This window comes from Jaculus jaculus, chromosome 12, assembly GCF_020740685.1.
Source record: "Jaculus jaculus isolate mJacJac1 chromosome 12, mJacJac1.mat.Y.cur, whole genome shotgun sequence".
Taxonomy (NCBI): Eukaryota; Metazoa; Chordata; class Mammalia; order Rodentia; family Dipodidae; genus Jaculus; species Jaculus jaculus.
The window spans coordinates 72,898,255-72,923,126 of NC_059113.1; positions in this window are offsets into that span (position 1 = coordinate 72,898,255).

Consider the following 24,872-nt stretch of genomic DNA (forward strand, 5'->3'; position numbering starts at 1 on the left):
TTCTCTTGAAGAAGGACCCTACTACAACCCCCAAAAGTTTCATTTTAAGCTTACTCCCATTCTTTCTCAGAAGGCCTATAGATTTTTATTAGGGTAACTGTACACTGGGGAACAGGTAATAATCAGACCTTGTGGGACCTACTGGACACTGGCTCAGAGTTGACATTGATTCCAAGAGACCCCAAACAGCATCGTGGCCCTCCAGTTAAAGTAAGTGCTTATGAAGGTTGGTTGATCAATGTACTTTTGGCAAATATTAGATTTATAGTGTGTCCAGTGGGTCCCCTAACTAACCCTGTGGTTATTTCTCCAGTCCTAGAATGTATAATTTGGATAGATATTCTTAGGAACCCCTCATTGATCCCCAAACTTGTGGAGTGTGGGCTATTATGGCTGAAAAGGCCAAATGGAAGCCACTGGAGTTCCCACCACTGGGAAAAATAGTGAACCAAAAACAGTATTGCATCTTTGGAGGGACTGAAAAAATTAATGCCACTCTAAAGGACTTGAAGGTTGTAGGAGTGGTGGTTCCCACCATATCTTACTTTCACTCTCCTGTTTGGCCTGTTCAGAAGACAGATGGATCCTGGAGAATGACAGAGGATTATCAGAAACTTAATCAAGTGGTGACTCCAATTGCAGCTGCTGTACCAGATGTTTCATATTTACTTGAGAAGATTAACATGTCTTCTGGTACCTGGTATGCAGCCATTGATCTTGAAAATGCTTTTTTTTTTTTTTTTTTTTTTTCTCCATATCAGTCCATGAGGGCCACCAGAAGCAAATTGACTTCAGCTGGCAAGGTCAGCAGTACACCTTTACTATTTTACCTCAAGATTATATTATCTCTCCAGCCCTGTGTCATAGCTTAGTTCACAGGGATCTTGATCTTCTGTCCCTTCCACAAGGTGCTACATTGGTCCACTATATCATTGACATTACACGGATTGGATCAACTGAGCAGGAGTTGGCAACCACTCTAGAGTTGTTGGTACAGCATATCTACATCAGAGAATGGGAAATAAATCCATTCAAAATTCAAGGACCTTATACCTCAGTGAAATTTCCAGGAGTTCAGTGGTGAGGGGAATGCAAGGATTTCCTTCTAAGGTTAAGGATAAGTTCTTGCACCTAGCCATTCCTACCACTAAGAAAGAAGCACAGCATCTAGTGAGACCATTTGGATTTTGATAGCAGCACATCCTCACTTGGGTGTGGTACTCCTTCCATATACCAAGTGAATCAAAAGCTAATAGTTTTTGTTGGGGCCCAAAACAGGAAAATATTCTTCAACAAGTCAAGGCTGCTGTGCAGGCTGCTCTGCCACTTGGGCCATGCAATCTAGTAGATCCCAGTGTACTTGAGGTGGCATTGACAGATAGGAATGCCATTTGAAGACTTTGGCAGGTACCCATAGGTGCTTCATTCTTAAGGCCCTTGGAATTTTGGAGCAAGGCCCTGGAACAATCTGCATACAATTATTCTCCCTTTGAGAGACAGCTATTGGCCTGATATTGGGTCTTAGTGGAAACTGAAAGCTTGACAATGGGCCATCAAATTACTATGCCACTTGAGCTGTTCATTATGATATATGATCCCCAGGTCATAAAGTTGGACATGCACAGCAGCATCCCATCATCAAGTGAATGTGGTATATATACAATCATTCTCAAGTAGGCCCTGAAGGCACAGTAAATTATACAAGGAAGTTGCCTTATGCCCCCAAGCATGCATCTATGGGATCATGGGGTGTGCTCTATGATGAATTGACTGAGGAAGAGAGGACTAGGGCATGGTTTAAAGATGGTTCAGTGTGTTATGTGAGCACCACCCAGAAGTGGACACGTATAGCATTATAACCCTTTTCTGGGACAACTCTGAAGGACTGTGGTGAAAGGAATTCTTCACAATGGACAGAACTTCAGGCAGTGCACATGGTTGTGCATTTTGCTTGGAAGGAAAACTGGCCAGATGTACAGATATAATGATTCATGGGCTGTGGCCAATTATTTGGCTGGATGGTTTGGGACTTGGAAAGAACACAATTTGAAAATTAGTGAGAAAAGACATTTGGGGAAGTTGTATGTTGGCAGACCTCTCTGAATGAACAAAGGATATAAACTTACTTATGTCCCATGTTAATGCTCATCAGAATGTATCTTCATCAAAGGATGACTTTAATAATCAAGTAGACATACTGACCCACTCTGTGGATAGTGATCAACCTCTTTCCACAGCCATCCTTGCCATTGCCCAGTCGAACAATGAACAAAGTGGCCATGGTGGCAGGGATGCAGGTTATGCATGGGCCCAACAACATGGACTTCCATTAACTAAGGCTGACCTGACTATGGCTATTGCTCCCTTGATAAGGAGTGTCTGTATATATCTACACCAATATGATTATATTACTAGCTAACTATTTTTTTTTCAATTTATATTTGACCTATTATATTAGAGACTAAGCATTCCTCAAGGAAACTTGCTTTGTATTGGGCAGAAGATTGTACTATTCTTGTTGTATGTGGGATAGTTATATCATGTTAGGCAGAATTTTGACCTCATTACTGTCTTCATTTGGGAACTAAGTATGATATAAGAAGATATGGTTTGATGTCAAGTTAACCAGGGGTGGATTTGTGATAGTTAAGTCATTGTCAACTTAACCCGTTCAGTAATCTGCAGACATTGCTTGTGGGTGAGTCTCTAAGGTTGCTTCCAGGAAGGATTAAATGAAGGAAGAGATCTCTTGCCAAGGTGAGTCCTTTCCCCAGAGTGGGCATCCCCTTTCACAGGGGGACTTTACATAAGTAAGTTCTGAGAGAAAAGAATCCCCTCCCATCCACTTGGCAGCTGGAGCTGCTTGCTGTCTTCTAGCATGGACTGAAGACCACTGCAGACTGAAGAGAAGCACGAACTGAATACAAGAATGGACTGAAGATCAGGGGCACCCCAGGAAGCCAACAGACCTGTGCTTGATTGGGACTGCTAAGACATGCAGCCTTGTGGACGGTGCAGCTAGCAGGTTCCTTGACTCTCTGGCCTGAAATTGTTACTGGACTGCCATAAGCTAATCCAATAAATTCCCTTTGAATACAATTCATTCTCTTGGTTCTGTTCTTGTAGAGAACCCTGGCCAGGACAGGAGTTGACTGTCATTAGTATGAGGTGAGTTTCTTGAAGACAGCCACCCTTCTAATTTGTGTCTTTTGATGGGTGAGTTAAGATCATTAATCCCTGTCATGTTGGAGGATTTGTGGGGTTTGGTGCTTTGAAGTTTTCCATGCCTGCTCTAGTTTTTATTATTGTGTTTGTCCTCTTTTAGGCTCTGTATTTTGGTTGTTCAACTCTTCTGTATAGAATATTTTCTGAAGTAGTCTCTTTAGATTTGGCTTTATGTTCATATAATCATACACCTGGCTTTGGTCATGAAACATTTTCCTTTTTTTTCCATTTTTTTTTTTTTTTGTGAGATATACTTTCACTGGATACAGCAGTTTGGGTTGGAAGACATAGTTTCTTAGGCTTTGAGGTGTTCAATTCAGGTCCTTCTGGCTTCCAAGGATTCCTTTGAGAAATATAAGGTGATTCTGATGGAATTGTCATTGTATATAATGAGTTATTTCTCTCTTACTACTTTTAGCACTCACCTTTGTTTTCATTGTTTAGAGTTTCTTCTTTTGTCTTGTCTGTTTGGTATAATTTGAGTTTCTTATATCTGAATGGGTCTCTCTTTGGGGAGACTGGGGAAATTTTCTTCAATAATTTTATTGAATATGTTATGTATACCTCTGGCTTGAATTTCTTCCCATTCTGGTATGTCCAGATGTTTGGTCATTTTAGGTTATCCCACAGTTCCCTCATAGTTGGTTTGCATGACATTTTTAACTTAGAAAACTGTTTTGATGCCTGATCAATTTCTTCTGTCTTCTCTTCCAATTCTGAGGTTCTAGATTCCACACAATTGACTCTTTTAGTAAGGACTTCTTCTACTATGCACTGAATTATTTTTTAAAAAATATTTTTATTAGTTTTGTCCTCAGTGAATATAATCAAGTTGGTACCATTGTTGGCCTTCTCCCTGTCCTCTCCCCACTCCACAGGGACCCTCCTTGTTGGTGTATATAGGTCGTACATTGTGGGGTTAGCCATCAGTTATGGGTGGGATGAAATCTCTGTATATCATGACCCAATGTATGGCTCTAACATTCTTTCTGCCCCCTCTTCAACAAATTTCCATGAGCCATGTTGGGTTCATTTTAGGTCTACTTCAGTGATGAGGTCTTGGGAGCCTCTGTGACTCTGGATATCTATCTTGGTAGGAGTTAATTGTTCTCTCTGTCTATCTCCTTCCCCTGTGCTAGTACCAGGTTCACCAAGAAAACAACACTGTTGCTTGTTTCCCCAATTATTCTTAGTTTCAGCTGGGGCCCTTTTTAGGTATGATGGGGTGATTCTATCCTTAAGATCTGTGTTTATCTGAAAAGGAGAAGCAGATTCTCTGACAGAGAGTAAAGTTAGCACAAGATAAATGGGGTAACCATTATTTTTTAGATAGAATTTCATAGGTGAAGGCTCTCTTTTAGCACAAGATTGGTGGGAGCTTGATAATGGAGATAGGGCTCATTTTTGTTATTGTTCTGACTTGTTTCTGTTCCACTGAGCAGATCAGTTAGCCAAATCAACAGCAGTTGGTTTCCTACCATGACTATGTGCCACTATTACACTTTTTTGAACATCACATCAAGTTGTTTGCTGCTAAGGAGGTTAGACAATGAGTTGCTTTGACAGATATTGGTCATGTTCCCCCAGTCACTCATATAGCACCTTCTGGTACTAGACATACTATCTGGGGACTGACTCTCTTCTAGCTTCCAGCCATGTCACTCCATATTACATTCCAATGGCATATCGTATCTTTAGCAGTAGGGTCTTGCCACTAACCTTTGGAGGATCATCAAGTGCTCTGACAGAAGTCTATCTTCTTTTGGACAACCTTGTAGGTCTCTCTGATTTAAAGCTCAGTGTGGATGTTAGCCACCTGTTAGTAATGTGAGTTATAGGTCAGTGCTCACTTAGGGAGGGAAGAAAAATATAAGCAATATAAAAGAGATAGATGAGAGAAGAGGGAGAGAGAGAGAAAGATTGGGAGAAAGAGAGAAACAGGAGAAAATTAAGGACAGTCTTCATCATGCCCTCTCCAGGGCCTTGTGACTCTGGGCCTGGTGAAGGTTCAACCATTTAGTCTATCTTTTAGGCTATAAAATTTTATGGTACCATTGCCATTTGAGTCCAGTTTTGTGACCCCACACCTTCCTTTACCCTCCTCTTACTCCCCACTAACCCTATTGTCCAGTACTCAAGATGCTTGCTAGATTTGTTGGCATCTTGGATAGATTCTGTTTAGGAGCTGTAGATGAGTGAGACAATGTGGCTTTTCTTTGATTTTCTGTGATTGGGTGAGTTCACTGAGAATGATCTGTTGAAGGTTTGACTATTTTTCTTCGAATTTCATTGTCTGATTTTCCTTACTTCTGTGTATAATTCCATCGTGTAGATATACCACATCTTAGTTATCCATTCGTCTAATGATGGACCTCTGGGTTGATTTCAGATCTTAGCTATTACGAATTGAGCAGCTATACACATGGTTGAGCAAATATCTCTGAACTGTGACATGGAGTTACTATCACCCTAATACTAAAACAGGCAGAGATGCCACAAGAAAAGAAAACTACAGGCCTATTTCCCTGATGAACTTAGATGTAAATAACCTGAACAAAATGTTCACAAACTGAAACCAACTGCACTGAATTCTTGTTTGATTTCTTCATACTGTCCTTAATGTCTTGAAATTCCCATCCCTGCCTGCTTATTTTTACTTATTTGTATTTGTCTTTGTTAGACTGTCTCCAACAGAATTCTGTTCTTTCCTTGATCCATTCTAATGGTGAGACTTTCTACATAGATTTATTTTTTTTATTTGACTCACTTTGTTTATCACTTTTAATCTTTCTGATTGGTATTTTTTCATTATTTCTATTTCATTACTCATATCTTGTATTGGCCTCCTCATTTCATTAAGTTGGTTTCCTGTGCTCTCATTTAGGTGTTTATTTTCTTTTTTGATTCCTTTGAATACTTCAGGTATAGATATAGTCATTATTTTTTTTAATTTTTTTAAAATTTATTTATTTGAGAGCAACAGACAGAGAGAAAGAGGCAGACAGAGAGACAGAGAAAATGGGCATGCCAGGGTTCCCAGCCACTGCAAATGAACTCCATATGTGTGTGCCCCCTTGTGCATCTGGCTAATGTGGGTCCTGGGGAATTGAGCCTCGAACTGTGGTCATTAGGCTTCACAGGCAAGCACTTAGCCACTAAGCCATCTCTCCATCCCTAGTCATTATTTTTTAAATCTTAGTCAGGCATTTCTTGTAAAATAGTCTCACTGGTTGTCATTTTTGATGGATTGATAATTTTGGGTGGGATTCCTTTGTCTTGATTTTTTGTGTCTTGTATTATAATGTAGATATTTTGCATCTTGAGTTAATTTGATGCTTGGGTTTTCCACTTCTCTGCAGTGTTCTTTGCTGTGTAAATCTGACTTTATAGATCTTAAGTGTAGAGAGTTAAGATGCCACATGTATTGAGGTCCTTGATCCATTTGGACTTGGTGTAGTGCAATGGCGAAATGTATGGATCAAGTTTCATTTTCCTGCATATGGTTATCCAGTTTGTCCAGCACAATTTGTTGAAGATGCTGTCTTTTTTTCAGCCTATGTTGTTAGGGCCTTTATCATATATCAAGTAGCTATAGTTGCTTGACCCAAAGTCTGGGTCCTCAAGTCTATTCCATTAGTCTATACTCCTGTTTTTATGCCATGCTGTTTTTAGTACTATGGCTTTGTAATACAACTTTAGATCAAGTATAGTGATGCCTCCAGAGTTATTTCTTTTGCTGAGGATATGTTTGGATATGTGAGGCCTTCTGCCTTTCCATATGAAATTTGAGATCATTTTTTCTATTTCTGTGAAGAACACTGTTGAGATTTTAATTGGAATTGCTTGAAATCTGTATATTGCCTTTGGTAGGATTGCCATCTTCACAATGTTAATTTTGCTTATCCAGGAGCATGGGAGGTCTTTCCATTTTCTCAAGTCCTCCTCAATTTCTTTTTTAAGTGTTTTTATGTTTTCAGTGTATAGTTCTTTCACTTCCTTGGTTAACGTTATTATACTCTAAGAAAACATCAGGAATGACCTTATGTGTTGAGTCTGTCTGCTATTTTCTATTTTAACCTTCTTCTTGTCTCTTGGTATTTATTAGTTCATTTGATTGTGATCTCACTGAGCTTGTTCCACTGAACATTGAGTTTATTTGTGTGTGTGTGTTTATGTGTGTGTCTTGTTGTTGTTGATTCTCCTCCATTTCATTTTTTTTTTTTCCATTTTTTGAGGTAGGGTCTCAGTCTTGCACAGGCTGTCCTGGAATTTCCCTATGTAGTCTCAGGGTAGCCTCAAATTCACAGTGATCCTCTGACCTCTACCTCCCAATTGCTAAGATTAAAGGTGTGAGCCTCCTCAGCTGGCTTACTTATCTTTTTACTAAGTTCATTTTGATTCTCTTTAATTATTTCAATGCATCTGTTGGAAATATCGTATTGGTTTTCTTCCATTTCTTTCAGGCATCTATTGAATTCTTACTGACTTATCTGTATTTCCATTATCCATGTTTAAGTATGTTTTGTTGGTTTTCTTCATTTAGCCATGCTTTAAATTCTATTTCACATTTTGTGAAGATTCTTTTTCATTTCTTCCAGCCACTGTTTACATGGAATCATTTAGTTTGTTCAATATGCTTATCATAGTTTCATTTTGGGAATATATATCTTAAGTTTCTCTGTGAATTCATTGGCAGGATTTTCTTATGTGACTAGTTTTTCTTAGCTTCTCTTGGTTTCTCTTGGATTGATGTCATACATTATTTGTTTTGCACTTGTGTTTGCCTTTTAAGAGATTCCCTACTTGTTTTATTAACAGTGCAACAATTATAGCTCTTGTAGTACCTGGACTGTATGGTGTGAATAATTTTGGCTGAGGTAAGTGTGGAATAAAAGTCTATCTACTCGATTGTGTAGGTTCATTTGAGTCTGAGCAGGGTTCTCTTTGAGTGTGTATCCTCCTGGAGTATCTGGGTATAGCCCTGGGAGGCACAGCCTGCTTTGTGTCAGAGCAGGGTCCTCTTCTTCCAATGCTATTCTCTGATTGCAATTTTGGAGTGTGAGCAGCACTGAAATTGTGTGTCTCAGGGCTAGAGTTAGCTGCTGGGCAGGTCACAGTCCTGGGAGTTACAGGCTGTAGGATGATGGTGGTTCCTTGTTTAGTGCTGTGACATACTGCTCACAGCAAGTACTGGACTAAGTATGGATGTGCACATGTGAGGGAGAGGGGGTTCATCTGGACTTGGCCCAATTTTAACTACCTACTACTTGGCCTTTGCTATGTGCTTAGTTCCTGGACTCTGTGCCACCATGCTAGAGCCAATGAACAGGAGGAATGTAAGTTGTGTGCCAAACCTGTGAAATTCTACAGGAGTCAGGTAGCTGCTTGCTCATAGCAAATGTCAGACCAGTTACATGCTGGGAGGAGGAAGCTTTCCTGGGCTTTGGTGCCCGGTGTTACTCCCTGCCTGGCCCTTGGTCTGTGATTGTCCCCCAGGACCATGCAGGTGGCAGTGGTGGCACATGAGTCAGGAATTCCACTCTAGTGTGGCATATCCCTGATTACAGCACTTTCAGGACCTGGTTTGTGGAGGGGAGGGGTAAGAAGCCCATTTGGGCTTGAATGTTCAGCTTTACTAGCCCACTAGCTGCTCTTGGTGTAAAATTAGCCCTCCGACATTGTGGGCCACAGGGCTGGTGCTGCTTGACAGGGAGCATTAGAAATCCTGCTCTAGAGTGGTGAGTGGTGGCTTCCAGCTCTTACCACACAGGACTTTGTAGCTGAGGTTAGAACTTGGGGTAGAAATCAGTTCAAGGGTCTGTCCTGGATGTGAGTGCTGGGTTTCCCTTGCTCTCCACATGCCCCCTTCTTCTGTTTTTTTTTTTTTTTTTCTCCTGTAGGGCTCCCTTTCCAGTAGATTTGGTGATGATGTTTGAGACAAAATTGGGCCAGGCTGGTGGGTGCCCGTAGGGCCTTGGTATTCCTGGCTGCAGCTCCAAGCTTGTGAGATTCCTGATTGTAGATCTCTGGAATCCAGTCTTGCTGGTAGTGTGGTTGCTATGTATTCTTTGCTCACTCCAATGTCTTTGCTAGGGGGTCCCCAAGGCATATCATTCCTGACACACCTTTCCTTTTTTGTAGAACAATGTGTTATATGTTATCTTACATCTTGAAACTATTTTTCGTTGTTGTTTGTTTGCATGGCTCTGAGTTTTTCATCTTAACTGGAAACCCATGCTTTTTAAAAAATTTAAATTGCAGAAAAATGTTGAAATAAAAAGACACAACATATAACATAATCAAAAATCATTATCAATACTAGTTTGAATAAAATTGGTTTCCCTAGAACAGTTTTGGTCCAAATAACCACCATTTACAAAAGTCAGAGCTGCTCACATGTCATCCTGGCTTCCAACCTTGTTAGGTTCAGTACTTTTTTTTTTTTTTTAACTAAACCGTGTGTGTGTGTGTGTGTGTGTGTGTGTGTGTGTGTGTGTATAAACATACATAAGTTAGAAATGTTTATCCCATTATGTAATCAAGACCAAATGTCACTATTAGTAAAATGCAAACCCTTGTCAGAATGAAAGCAAAGAATATTGAGTCACTTGAAGTTTCTCCAGGGTAGGTTGGTCTTTTCCTTCTCTGGCAGCCTTGTTCAGTGCTCACAACATTGTTCCCTGTGAGGCAGACACCTTTGGTCCCCTATTGCTCCTGAAATACATTAGCAGCTCCTGTATCCTGGCCTTAACTGTATTCTCTTCTTTTCCTGCAATGCTTAATCTTTAGAGTGCCACTTGCTTTCACTCTTAACTCCTATGAGAATTGTTCAAATATTAGCTTCCAATGAGGAGAATTTTTTTCCAGTGAGGAAATTTATTTTTTAAATGTAAAAGTATACCCCTATGTCTTACTGACTTCCTTATTAACCTTTCACTTTACATTTCACCCCACAGTACTTAAACTATATTAAATATAAGCTTATGAACTCATTTTAAGTATCTTGTGTGACAAATGTTCATTGGGACTCTGGGTCACTGTTACATTTTCAGGGCCTGGTCTTAATAAGTGCATAATAAAATCTATTGAACAGTTTAATCAATGAATGCATTTCATAAGTCCTAATGGTACCAGTTGTTGCCAAACAAATTCTAAAACTTTCTATAGATACATTTCTTAGTCTAAATAAAAATTAAGGTAGGTCATTAAAATTAAACCAAATTTGACTGATGACATAGCTTAGTCATTAAAGTGATTGCCTAACACATATTGGGACCCAGATTTGATCCTTAGAGACAATCTTGGCTTGAAATCCCAATGCTGGGAAAACAGAAGCAGGGAGCTCACTGCCCAGCCAGCCTAACTTACTTGGACAGTTCTAGGCAAAACACCCTGTCTAAACACATATGAATGACACTCAAGGGAATACATATTCATGCACATATGTGGCCTTACATTCACACACCTAATGAAGTTAATTAACACTAAGTTTATATTTAAATGCCATGATTAAATAATCTTATTACACATGCAGATAAACACACAAATATTTAAATTGAATCCAAAGTGTAATTTTCTTTGGAAATGAGACTATGCAGGCTATTAGTTCACAAAAGTGGAGCCCTAGAAAACATTCTTATTTTTGCCATAATCTTCAGACACAGTGAAAAGTTGGCTTTCTGTGATCAGTCCCTCCTCAGACACTGAATCTATTGGCATTGTCATTGTGTACTTCTCACCTTTAGAAACATGAGTGCTACATTTCTCTTGTAAAAGCATTCCAGGCTATTATATTTTGCTATAGCAGCCCAAATCGACCTAGACATTTAGAAACAAAAAAATGTTATCTTTCTATTGAGAACCATATATTTTTCACTTTCTAGAGGTGGAAGCAAATGCATGTAGGTATCTTATGTAAAATTTGAGCACAGCTTACATTCCCTTTCTTCTTTATTACAATAGATTGATTCATAAAGATAACTATGAGTGTTTTATGAGGGATATTGGGGATTCAGTAGAGGAAGTTTTAATGAAATGATTGAATTACTTTTACATTGTGGGTTGATGTAATTGCTTGCTCTAGGTGTATAAAGTATGAAATAAAAGAGTGTGTGATAAAAGACAATATATTATGGCAAGGCAATCATCTTATGGGAACATTTAAATTTAAATGTCCTCTATTAAATTATTTCCACAGATACTGCAGGCATTAGTGAACTTTCTGAGAAAAACATGTCTTAAAAATTTAAAATAAAAATAGATATTTTTTTCATCTAGAGATTAAAAAGTAGTTGGGGCTGGAGAGCTGCATAAGGGGTTAAAAATGCTTGATTGTAAAACTTGCTGACCCAGGTTAAATTTCCCAGTACCCACATAAAGTCAGTTGCACAAATTGATGCATGTGTTTAGACTTAGCTCACTTACTTGCTCTTTCTCTCTTTCTTCCCAGATTTCCCTCTCATGCAAATAAATAATCAAAAATAAAAATAATTTAGTTGACAACTTCAAATAATGTCTGTAATTATAGCAGATATTATTATGTTCAAATTATAATCTACCAATGGAAAGGAAGGAAGAAGGAAAGAAGGAAGGGTGGGGAAAACTAGAAAAGGAGTGACGGAGGAAAATAATCAACATTTAATCAATAATATTGTTAAATTATTATATATCTTATAGAGGTGATATATTTTAATACTTCTTACTTGATATAACAATTCAGACCAAATACACAGAAAAATGTTTAATTTTATGACACTACCAGGGTTAACAATCTCTTTAACAATTTAATTTCATGTAATACCTTGCAGTAGCATATGAAACTTATCTGTTGCTCTCCCTCCTAATACAGCCAGGATCATCTAGCTGACATACTAAGGGATTTGAGTGGAACCTATAAAGTCTGTCCATAGTCTATGCTTTCCCTTCTACATAATACTACATTTAATTTTTTTATTTAAAAAAATTATTAATTAGTTTTGTATTCAGCAAATACAGTTAGTTTGGTACCATTATTAGGCTCATCCATGTCCTACCCCCTCCCCATTAGCCCCTCCTTGTTAAGGTATATGGGTCATGCATTCTGGAGTTAGCCTACAGTTATGGGTAAGATAAATGGCTATGCATATCATGACCCAACATGTGGCACTGACATTCTTTCCTCCCCCTCTTCCTCAAAATTTCCCTGAGCCATGTTGGGGTCATTTTTGGTCTGCTTCAGTGATGAGGTGGTGGGGGTCTCTGAGGCTCTGGCTCTCTGATTTGGTAGGAGTTGATTTTTCTCCTGTTGGTCTCCTTCCCCCTGTACTGGTATCTGGTTCATCAGGAAAACAGTACCCTTGCTTGTTTTGCCAATTTTTCTTAGTTTCATCCAGGATCCTTTTGAGGTATGATGGGGTGGCTTTCTCCTTAGGATCTGAATCTATCTGAAAAAGAGAAGCAGATTCTCCAACAGAGAATAAGTTATCACCAGGACAAATGAGATAACCCTTACTTTTTTTTTTTTTTAATAGAGAATTTAATAGGTGTAGGCCCTCTTGTAGCCCATGATTGATGGTAGCTTGATATTGCAGAGTGGGCTTATGTTTGGATATGGTTCTGACTTGTTTCCCAGCTCCAGCTATGGGTCCCATTCCACTGAGGGGATCAGTTAGCCAAATCCAGGGCAGTTGGTTCCCCACCATGGCTGTGTGCCACTATTGCACTTGTGTGGGCATCACAACAGGTTATTTGCTGCTAAGTAGTTTAGACCATGAGTTATTTGGAAAGATATTGGTCATTTTACCCCAATCACCCATGTAGCACCTTTTGGCACTAGATATGCTAAATGTCTGGGGACTGACTCTCTTCTAGCTTCCAGCGATGCCATTCCATTTTACATGTCAACTGCATATGGTGTCTTTAGCAGTAGGATCTTACCACTAACCTTTGGTGGGGCATCATGTAGTCTGACAGAAATCTATCTTTTAGGAACCCTTGTAGGTCTCTCTGATCAAAAGCTCATTGTGGATGATAGCCCCATGCTGGTATTAGAAGTTACAGACCCATGCCTACTAAGAAAATGAAGAAAAAGATAACTAATATACAAGAGTTAGATAGAGAGGGAGAGGAAGGGAGGGAAGATGTAGGAGGTTAAGGTTAGCCTTGATCCTACCCTCTCCAGTGTCTTGTGGTTCAGGTGTTCCCTGTAAGGGCCTGGTGAAGGCTCAGCCACTTGGTCTGCCTTTTAGGAAGTAGAATTTTATGGTACCATTGCCGTTTGGGATCTACATTAGTGTTTCCTACCCTTTCAATGCCCTCCCCTCCCTCCCTATCCATCATAGTGTCTAGGCCATGAGATGCTTACTGGATATGTAAGGTACCTTGGGTAGATTCAGGATAGGTGCAGTGGATGAGTGAGACTATGTGGCGATTTTTTTCTGTGATTGGGTAAGTTCACTGAGAAAGATTTGTTCCAGGTTCAACCATTTTCCTCAAATTTTATTGTGTCAACTTTTTCTTACTGCTGTATAGAATTCCATTGTGTAGATAGACCACATCTTAGTTATCCATTCTTCTAGTGATAGACATCTGGGTTGATTCCAGCTGTTAGCTATTACAAATCGAGCTACTACAAACATGGTTGAGCAAATCTCTCTGGCCTGAGGTTTGAAGGTTTTAGTGTAGATGCCCAGTAAGGGAATAACTGGGTCTGTTGGTATCTATATAGTCAGCTGCCTCAGGAGTCTCCATATAGCTCTCCAAAGTGGTTGTACCATCATACATTCCCACCAACAGTGGATAATGGTTCCTACTTCTCCACATCCTCACCAGCATTTATTTTCATTGATTTTTTGATGTTTGCTATTCTTATTGGGGTAAGGTGGAATCTCATAGTTGTTTTTATTTGCACTTCTCTGATGATTAGGGATGATGAACATATTCTTAAGTGTGTGTTTGTCATTTCTATTTCTTCCTCTGTGTACTGCCTGTTCAGCTCTTTGCCCCATTTTGTGAGTGGGGTGTTTGACCCCATACTGTTTAGATTTTTGAGTTCTTTGTAGATTTTAGAGATTAGGCCTCTATGTGTTGGATAAGCTGCAAAAATTTTCTCCAATTCTGTGGGTAATCTATTGGCTTTGCTTATTGTATGCTTGTCTGTAAAGAAACTCTTCAGCTTCATGTGATCTCATTGGTTGAGTGACAGTTTAGAATCATGATCTACTGGCATTTTTTCAGGAAGTCTTTTTCCATTCCTATATCATGGAAAGTGCTTCCTAAATTTTCATCAAGCAGTATTTGAATTTCTGGTCTTATTGTTGGAAATAGACCGGTAGTTTTCTTTTCTTGTGGCATCTTCATCTGGTTGTGGAATTAGGGTGATACTATATACAGAAAAGCAGTTGGGTAACTTTCCCTATTCTCCAGTTGTGTGGCACAGTTTGAGGAAGATTGCTTTGAGTTCTTCCATGAAAGTTTGATAGAATGCAGCTGAGAAACCATCAGGTCCTAGACTCTTTTTCTCAATCTCCATGAGTATGATGGGTTCATTGAGATGATTAATCTGCTCTGAATTTAGCTGTGACAGATGGTATGCATCCAGAAATTTATCCATCTCCTCCACATTATCCAGTTTTGTGGAATAGAGGTTTTTGAAATAAGTCCTGATGATTCACCCAATTTCACTTCTCTGTTGTGTTCTCTCCTCTTTTATTTTGAATTTTGATAATCAGAAGTTTCTCCTTTTTATTGCTTGATCAAATTAGCCAGGGGTTTGTCAATTTTTTTTATTTTTTCAAAGAACCAGCTCTTTCTTTGGCAATTTCTTAATTGTTTCCTTGTGTTCTAATTCATTAATTTCTGCTCTGATTTTATTTATTTCTTTCCTTTCTGGAGCTCTTTGGGTTGGATTTTTCTTGTTTTTCCAGTGCCTTTACATGCTGGTTAGGTTATTGATTTGGGATCTTTCTGTCTTTTTTAAAAAAAATATTTATTTATTTATTTATTTGAGAGTGACAGACACAGAGAGAAAGACAGATAGAGGGAGAGAGAGAATGGGTGATATTTTAGAGAATGTTCCATGGGCTGCTGAGAAGAATGTGTGTGGAGTTGGGATGGAAAGTTCTGTAGATGTCCTTTAGGTCTAAGTGATCTATGGTTTTATTGAGCTTTCTTACTTCCCAGTTGAGTTTCTGTTTGGATGATCTGTCTATTACTGATAATGGTGTATTGAAGTCCCCACCTATGATGGTGTTTGTTTTTATCTCTGTTTTATTGTCAAGTAGGTTTTATTTTATGAACTGTGGTACCCCTGTGTTAGGTGCATACAGATTTATGATTGTAATATTCTCTTGATGGATTGTTCTCTTGATAAGTAAGAAGTGGCCTTCTTTGTCTTTTTTGATTAACTTTGGTTTGAAGTCTATTTTATCCAATATTAATATATTAATATAGCTATGCCTTCTTGTTTCTTATTCCTGTTTGCTTGGAATATTGTTTTCTACCCTTTCACCCTGACGGTGTGTCTGTCTTTAGTGGTGAGGTGGGTTTCTTGATGGCAACAGATTTATAGGTCTAATTTTTTGATCCAACCTGTTATCTTGTGTCTCTTTATGGGTGAATTAAGGCCATTAATATTTAGGGTAGTATCTGTGAGATTTGATTCGATCCCTGCCATATTGTGATGGTAGATGTGTGTTGGTGCTTTCAAGGACTTTGAAGTTATTTGTGCTTACTCTGAGTTTGGTTATTGTGATCTGCTTCTTGTAGGTATTTGAGTTGGATTATTTGTTTCTTCTTGGTGGAGAATTTCCTGAAATACTCTCTGTAGGTTTGTTTTTGTGTTAATATAGTTGTAAAGCTGAGTTTTGTCTTGTGAAGTTTTTCTTTCACCATCTATTATGAGGGATACTTTTGCTGGGTAGAGTAGTTTGGTTTGGAAGCTATAGTTTCTTAGACTCTGCAGTGTTTCTTGCCAGGCCCTTCTAGCTTTCAGGGTTTCCATTGAGAAGTCTGAAGTAATTCTGATGGGGTTACCATTGAAAGTGGTGTGCTGTTTTTCCCTAGCTGCTTGGAGGATTTTCTCTTTGGTGTCCATGTTTAGAGTCTTAATGACAACATGTCTGGAGACTTTCTCCTTTGGTCCAGTCTGTTTGGAGTTCTGTTGGATTCTTGTTTCTTGATGGGCTTTTCTTTTAAGAGACTTGGGATGTTTTCTTCAATTATTTTGTTAAATAATTTCTCCATGCCTTTGGTATGAATTTCTCCTCCTTCTGGTATTCCAATGATCTTGATATTAGGATGTTTAAGTGTATCCCACAATTCCCTCATGTTCTTTTCACAGATACTTTTGAACTTACTGAAAGTTTTGAACTCTTGAACTGTTTCTTCCATCTTGTCTTCCAGATCAGAGTTTCTATCCTCCACCTGGCTGACTCTATTCTTGAGGGCTTCTAGAGAGTTTTCGACTTGTTCAATTAGGTTTGCATTTTCTACTACTTTTCTATGTATAATTTCCATCCCTCTGTCAAGCTTCCTTTTCACAGCATTGTCTGATTTTCTTGATGATTGTTGGAAATCATCCTTGCATTTGTTTATGTCTTCATTTAGCATGGCCAGGTGATTTTTAAGGTCTTTTTTCACCCTTCCTCAAATCTATTAACTCTCTTTGAACTCCTTCCAATTTCTTATCTATTAGTTCTAGTTTAGTGATGGCAGCATCCACACGATTATTAGTCCTATGTTGCTTTCCTGAAAGTTCTACCAGTAGGTTGGTTGGGGTTGCATTGCTAATAGCTTCAATTTGATGTTCTGATCCCAATGACTCTTCTATATATATTTTTTAGATGTATTAATTGTAGGACTGGGTGATATAACTGGATTTTCTTGCATTTCATTTTTCATGTCATTTCTTTTCTGCTGTGGTCTGCCCATGACAGTGTATGGGCACTAAGGTGGGTTGATCAGCCTGGGCTCAAGTGCAATGGGAATCTGATGCAGCCTGGGGCAGTTGCTAAACAGCCTGGGCTTTTGCTCTCACTTGCCAAAACTGCCTATCTATTGCCTCTCAGGGGCGCCAAAGTTTCCTGAAATCTTTAGCAGTAATGTGCCAATATTGCCTGTGTTTGAGCTAGGAGAGACACTGGCGTACCAAGCACTGAAGCAGCCCAAACTCTGACTGTAAACACTGGGACCAAGAAGCAGTCTGCACTCTTCTGCCACAGGACAATGGAAGATGGCTGGCATGGCAGACAGGTATGGTATGGCACCTGAGCTGGCACAAGCAAGAGACACAGTCTGAGCTAGTATGGCTGCTGTGGAACTGGGCTTGCTGAACATGCAGCAGTAGGAGCAGTAAGTTAGCAAGTGGGTGGAGCAGTCTAAACTTCCATGAGCAGGGATCGATCTGCACACATCTATGCTGTGGACATGGGGAGGGGTGGGCTACCTGCTCCTGAGGGAATCAGGGATTCCCTGTTACTGCCAGGAGTTGCTGAACGCACAGTGGCTGGAGCAGTAATTGGGTGAGTGTGCGGAGCAGTCTAAGCTTCTGCACACAGGGATCAACTGGTGTGTAGTGGCAGTGGCGGCAGACACGACGGCTATTTGGAGGGAGGGTTGGGCTACCCCCCACGAGTGTATCACGATTCCCTGCCCCCCCCCCCGTGCCCTCCCACTGACAATCTACTGGAGATTGCGCTCCCCTAAAAGCCCCAGTGAACCCTTAATATCTTGCCTTTCTTTCTCTGGGTTTGCAGTGCAGCTAGGCGGTCACCATCTTGGCCGGAACTCCCCAGAATACTACATTTTCCTGCTCCTGAGAGGATAATATAATCACTTCCTCAAGTATGATACTTACATTATTGCAACAAAGTACCAGAGAACATCAACTTAGAAAGAGATTGAATTATGATGAAGGAACTCACTCAATTGATGGAGCCTGGAAAGCAAAAGAAAAGGAGGATGGTGATTCAGCCTGTTCTCTCTCAGGCCATATGCCTAGTGGCCCAAATTCCTCATACTTTGTACATCTACTAAATTAAATAGAATACTTAAAATGTGTTAATGAATGGTCTCAATATTGCTATTGCTCAGTTTTTCATTCCTCACTGATTTTATTAGCAGCCACCATTAAACCAGAAACATTCTTTATTTTATTTATTTATTTTGAGTTTTTAAAAATATTTTATAGATATTTATTTATTTGAGAGAAGGAAAGAGGAAAAGAGAAAGAGAGAGAGAGAGAGAGGGAGAGATTGAGAGAGAGAGGGAGAATCGGTGTGCTAGGGCTTCCAGGCACTGCAAGTGAACTCCAGATGCATGCACCACCTTGTGCATCTGGCTTACATGAGCCCTGGGGAATCAAACTGTGGTCTTTTAGCTTTGCAGGCAAGCGCCTTAGCTGCTAAGCCATCACTCCAGCCCTTATTTTGAGTTTTGAGGTACAGTCTCACTGTAGCTCAGGTTGACCTGGAATTCACTGTGTAGTCTCAGGATGGCCTTGAACTCATCTTGAACTTCATATCTCTGCCTCCCGAGTGCTGAGATTAAAGGCTTGTGCCACCAAACCCAACCCCAGAAATATACTTTATTTTCAAGACAGTTTACATGTGTAGTTTCTTAAGGAAAACTGAATTTAAAAGGCAAATTATTGTGTAGGACTCCCCAGGAAGATGATCTGCATAAGCAGCAGCTGCACAGAAACTGGGAAAAGGAACTGAACATGACCACAGTTTACTCCAAAGGTCTTCCATACAAACATGTGGTAAGAATACCCATCCTCAGCTTAGACAAAAAGTTCTCAATAAGATATTCACAAATGAAGGCTGCTGTTCCCAAGGCATAGCTTTTGTTCATTTCCAGATGTGAGGAGACCTTCCTGGTGTTTAGGAAAGAGGCTTCAGAGGATAGAACTGCTTTCCATAAGTATTTCCTAAAACGCTATCTGAGCTGAATGTGTCCTGCTCAATATTCTTCCAGTCAAATTCCAGTCAAACATATATTGAAAACAGTTAGAACTTGGAAACCACTTTATTTTATATACAAATGCAAGCCATCATTTGCCTTTTACTAGACAAAGGGCAAACATTTATAAAGTAATGTAAAGATGTAAATTGCTCAATTTGGCAATGTATAATTATTTTTATTTCTTTTTTATTTTTTATTAGATATGGATATATTTAGTATGTAAACAACACATGTTGTTACCATTCTTTCCCTCCTCCATTGCCCCTTTTCTGAAGAAGCCTTCCTTGTTGGTGTGGCAGGTCAACCCATGGGGATTGTGGGTCATACATTTTGGGACAATAGTCAGTTATGGGAGAGAGGCAATGTCTCTGTGCAAAATGTCCCAACTTGTGGTTCTAACAATCTTACTGGCCCCTCTTCTGCAAAATTCCCTGAGCCATGCTATTTAAAATGGGACAGCCTCCCTGATTTCTTTCTCTGTATATTTGTCCTTTGCATATAGAAAAGTGACTGAGCTTTTTGTTTGCTTTTTAGAGGTAAGTCTCACTCTAGCCCAGGCTTACCTGAAATTCACTATATAGTCTCAGCATGTTCTTGAACTCATGGCAATCCTCTTACCTTTGCCTCCTGAGTGCTAGAATTAAATGCAGGCCCTACCATGTCTGGCTTGATTTTTGTGTATTTATTTTGTATCCTGCCACTTTGCTGAAGAAATTTAACAAAACCTTTAGAAGTTTTGAGATGGAGACATTCTGGTCACTTATATATAAGATCACATCATCTCCATTACAGCTAATTTGACTTCTTCCTTTGTAATTTGTATCCCTTTTCTTTCTTCTGTCTTATTGCTTGGGCTAGGGCTTCTAGTACTATGTTGAAGAGCACTGGTAAGAGTGTTCCCAATCTCCGTGGGAAGGCCTTGGGTTTTTCCCCATTAAGTATTATTTGGGCTTTAGAAGCTTTATTTTACCTTTATTGTGTTGAGATATAGACCCTCCATGCCTATTCTTTCCAGTGTTTTGATCATGAAGTGGTCATGTATTTTGTCAAAGGCCTTCTCTGCATCAATTAAAATGATCATGTGGTTCTTATGGTTATGTTTATTTATGTGGTATATTACACTGACCAATTTCCATATTTTAAAATATCCTTGTCCTTGCATCCTTGGGATGAACCTTACTTGATCAAGGTAGTTAATGCTTTTGGTTGTTGTTGAAGTTTTTTGCAAGGATTTCATTCAGGATCTTTGCATCAAAGTTCCTCAGGGATATAGGTTTAAAGTTTTCTTTCCTTGTTGCATCTGGTTTTGGTAAGAGGGTGGTGCTAACTTCATGAAAGGAGTCAGGGAGGATCCTTTGGTGTCAAATTATGTGAAACAGTTTGAGATAAATTGGTTTCAGTTCTTCAATGAAGGTTTGACAGAATTCAGCTGAGAAGCCATCTGGTCCTGGACTTTTCTTTTTGGGGGAGGTATTTGATTACCTTTTCAATCTTCATGGAAATATGCTCTAAGTTTAGTTTGGTAGGTGGTATGTAACTAGAAAATCATACATTTCTTCCAGATTCTTCAATATTCTGGAGTAGAGGTTTTGGAAGTATGCCCTTATGATTCTTCCAATTCCATTGGTATCTATTTTGATCTCTTCTTTTCCATTTCATTTAATTTCCATTTCCATTTCATTTCTTGCTTATTTGAGAATACCTCTTTTTGCTTGATCAAATTGGCCAGAGGTTGATCAATCTTGTTTATTTTTTCAAATAACCAGCTCTTCATTTCATAGATTTTAAAAAATTGTTTTCTTAGTTTCCAATTTACTAATTTCTGCTCTAATCTTCAATATTTCTTTCTGGCTGGAGCTCTTTGGGCTGGATTATTCTTGTTTTTCCAGTGCCTTTAGGTGAACATTCAGGTTATCAATTTGGGATCTCTCTGCCTTTGTATTGAAGGTATTTAGGGCTATGATCTTTCCCCTTAGGACTGCCTTTATTGTGTCCCATAAGTTGTGGCTGGTTGTATTTTCATTATCATTCAATCCTAGTAAATTTACAATTTCTTTTTTGATTTCTTCCAGAACCTATTCATTATTGAGAAACTGTGTTGTTTAGTCTCCAGGACCTGGTGGAGTTCTTGGTGTGTCTCCTGCTGTTGTTTACAGCACTGTGATCTGACATTATGTAGAAAGTTACTTCAATTTTCCTGACTTTTTGAAGGCATGCTTTATGGCCTAATAGGTGGGTGATTATGAAGAAGGTTTGATGGGCTGCTGAGAAGATTTGTATAATCTAGAGTTGGGGTGGAAAGTTCTATAGATGCCCACTAGTTCTAGTTGATCTATGATATTGGTTTTTTTTTTTTTTTTTTTTTTTTCCTGAAGTAGGTTCTCACTCTAGTCCATACTGATCTGGAACTCACTATGTAAACTCAGGGTGGCCTTGAACTCATTGTGATCCTCCTACCTCTGCCTCCTGAGTGCTGGGATTAAAGGTGTGCACCATGCCCAGCACGATCTATGATATTGTTGATCACTATTATTTCCTTGTTTATTTTCTCCTTTGATGATCTGACTATTAATGATAGTGGGAGTATTGAAGTCTCTGACCATGATGGTATTAGTGTTTCTTTCTGTTTTATTGTCAACTAGATTTTGTTTTATAAAATATGGTACCCCTATGTTTGACACATGTATGTTTATGATTGTGATGGACACATGTTGGATTATTCCCTTGATGAGTAAGAAGTGGCCTTCTGGGATGGAGTGATGGCTTAGCAGTTAACACATTTGCCTGCAAAGCCAAAGGACATCGGTTTGATTCTCCAGGACCCATGTAAGCCAGATACACAAGGGGATGCATGTGTCTGGAGTTCACTTGCAGTAGCTAGAGGCCCTGATGTGCCCATTCTCTCTCTGCTTCTCTTTGCCTCTTTCTCTCTCTCTCTCTCTCTCTCTCTCTCTCAACTAAATAATAAAAATATTTTTTAAAAAAAGAAGTGGTCTTCTTTGTCCTTTTTAATTACTTTTTGTTTGAAGTATATTTTATCAGATATTAATATAGAAACACTTGCTGATTTTTTATTTAAATTTGCTTAGCATATCATTTTCCCAATTTTTTACCCCGAGGATGTCACTATAGTTGTGGTGACGTGGGTTTCTTGAAGACAGCACATAGAAGGGTACTTTTTTTTTTTTTATCAACCTTGATAACTTGTGTCTTTTGCTGGGTGAATTAATACCATCAATATTTAAGTTTATTATTGTGAGGTTTGACTGCAATGAAGAGGTATGCTATGGTGTTTGGTGTTTTCTTTGTATTTTGTACTATTTTGAGCCTGGATAATTTGGTTATTGTGATTTTCTCCTTGTTGGCTCTTGAGATTGGTTGTTTGACTGTCCTGTGTGAAGTGTTCTCTCAAGTATTCTCTGTAGGTTTAGCTTTGTGTTCATATATTATAAAGTTGACATTTTCATGGAAAGTTTTTCTTTCACCATCTAGTATGAGGGGTTTGTTTGTGAGAGTAGCTTGGATTGGAATCCATAGGTTTTTTAGACTTTGAAGTGTTCCATTTGAGGCCTTTCTGGCTTTCAGGTTTTCCATTGAAAAATCTGATGCAATTCTTATGGAATTGCCTTTGTATGTTGTGAGTTTTTGGTGTCTTGCTGCTTTTAACACTCTCTATTTGGTTTCATTGTTCAGTTTAACTATGGTGTGTCTTGGAGAGTTTCTTCTTTGGTCCTATCTCTTTGGTGTTCTGTGGGCTTCTTGTATCTGGATCAGCCTCTTTTTTGAGATTTGGAAAATTTTATTCAACAATTTTGTTGAGTATGCTTTTCTGCCTCTGTCCTGTATTTTTTCTTCATCTGTTATACCTGTGACCTGGATATTTGGTTGTTTTAGGGTACTCCAGTGTTCAGTCATATTTTGTTCATTTCATTGTTTGAACTTAGCAAAGTTTTTGGGCTCCCAATAAACTTCTTCTGTCTTGTCTTCCAGGTCAGAGGTTCTGTATCCACATAAGTAACTCTGTTGGAGAGGAGTTCTAGAGAGATTTTTATAATTTCTATTTGATTTTTGTTTTCTATTGTGTTGCTTTGCATCATGTCCATCTCTTTTTTGAAGTACAATTTCAATTCAAGTTCTGATTTTCTTGATGCTTCCTCGAATTCATTCTTGCATTTGATCAAGTCTCCATTAAGTTTAATGAACCAGTTGTTGAGATTTTCTATTTTTTGACTCACCTTCAATTCATTAATATCTCTTTTGAGGGTTCTAGTCCTTTCTTCAATCATGTTAAACCTATTGTCAAAAGCTGAGAGCTCTAGAAAATGATTCTGTTCAATTTCATTGATATGACTGTTGGTTCTTTGATCATTTGCTTCCAGTTCAGCAATTTTTTTGGTCAGAGTCTGTTTGTTGTGTTTTCATTTTGGGAATGAATTTCTGTTGATTTCTGCATGATTTCATTGGAGATTTCCATTGAAGGATTAGATATCTTTAATAGAAATCTCTCAGTTTTCTCTCCAATCAGCAGCTCAATGTGAGTAGCAACCAACTTCTGGTACTAGAAGTTACAGAGGCAGAAAAAAAAACAAAAAAGAATTCTTTTAATCTTAGGTTTCATTCCACCGTCTCCACCCTCTCCAGTGCCCTTCTTTTCAGATGCTCTCCCCTTACTCCTTTTGTGAATTATGTCTTTTAGTGTATCTCCAAGGATAAAGGTTTCTATGGTACCAGTTCATTTGGGATTTAGTTTTGTGTTTTTATTCCCTTCTATTCCCCTCCCCCAAAACCCTAACATCCCTATGGTCTGTGCCTTGAGTTGCCTATCAGGTATGTCAGCACCTTAAACAGGCCCAGGTTTTGCAGTACACATAAGTGAGACCATGCAGCATTTGTCTTTCTGTGATTGTGTGAGTTTGTTGAGTATGATCTGTTCCACGTACAACTTCATTATCTATTCATCCAATGATGAGCACATGAATTGATTACAGTTCTTAGCTGTAATGAACTGAGCAGCTGTAAACATGGATGAGCAAATATCTGTATTGATGCATGGAACATTTAGGACAAATGCCCAGTAAGGGATAACTGGGTCTGTTGGTAGCTCAATGTTTTTTGTTTTTTTTTTTTTTTTGCATGAATCTTCATACTAACTTCTACTACAGTTGTACAAGTTTACATTCCCACCATCAGTGGATGATGGTTCCTCTTTCCCCACATTCTCACCAACATTTTTCATTACTAGGTTTTTAAATGATTGTCATCCTTATTGGAGCAAAGCAGAATTTCATAGTTGTTTCAATTTGGTTAGGAATGTTGAATATCTTCTTAAATGTGTGTTAGCCACTTGTATTTCTTCCTCTGAGAACACCCTTTTCTGTTCTCTTTCCCATTTTTGGAGTGGGTTTTTTGATTTGTTTTACTGTTTAGGTTTTTGGGTTTTTGGGGGGGGGGTTGGTATTTTTTGGTTGGTTTTTCAAGGTAGGATCTCACACTATTTAAGGTTGAGCTGGTATTCATTATGTAGTCTCAGGGTGGCCTTGAACTATTGGAGATCCTCCTACCTATGCCTCCTAAGTACTGGGATTAAAGGCATGTGTGACCATGCCCAGCTTGTTTAATTTATTTTTGTTGTTGTTGCTGTTGTTTTGTTCTTTGTAAATTCCAGATATTAGAATTCTGTCAGTGGTATAGCTGGCAAAGATTTT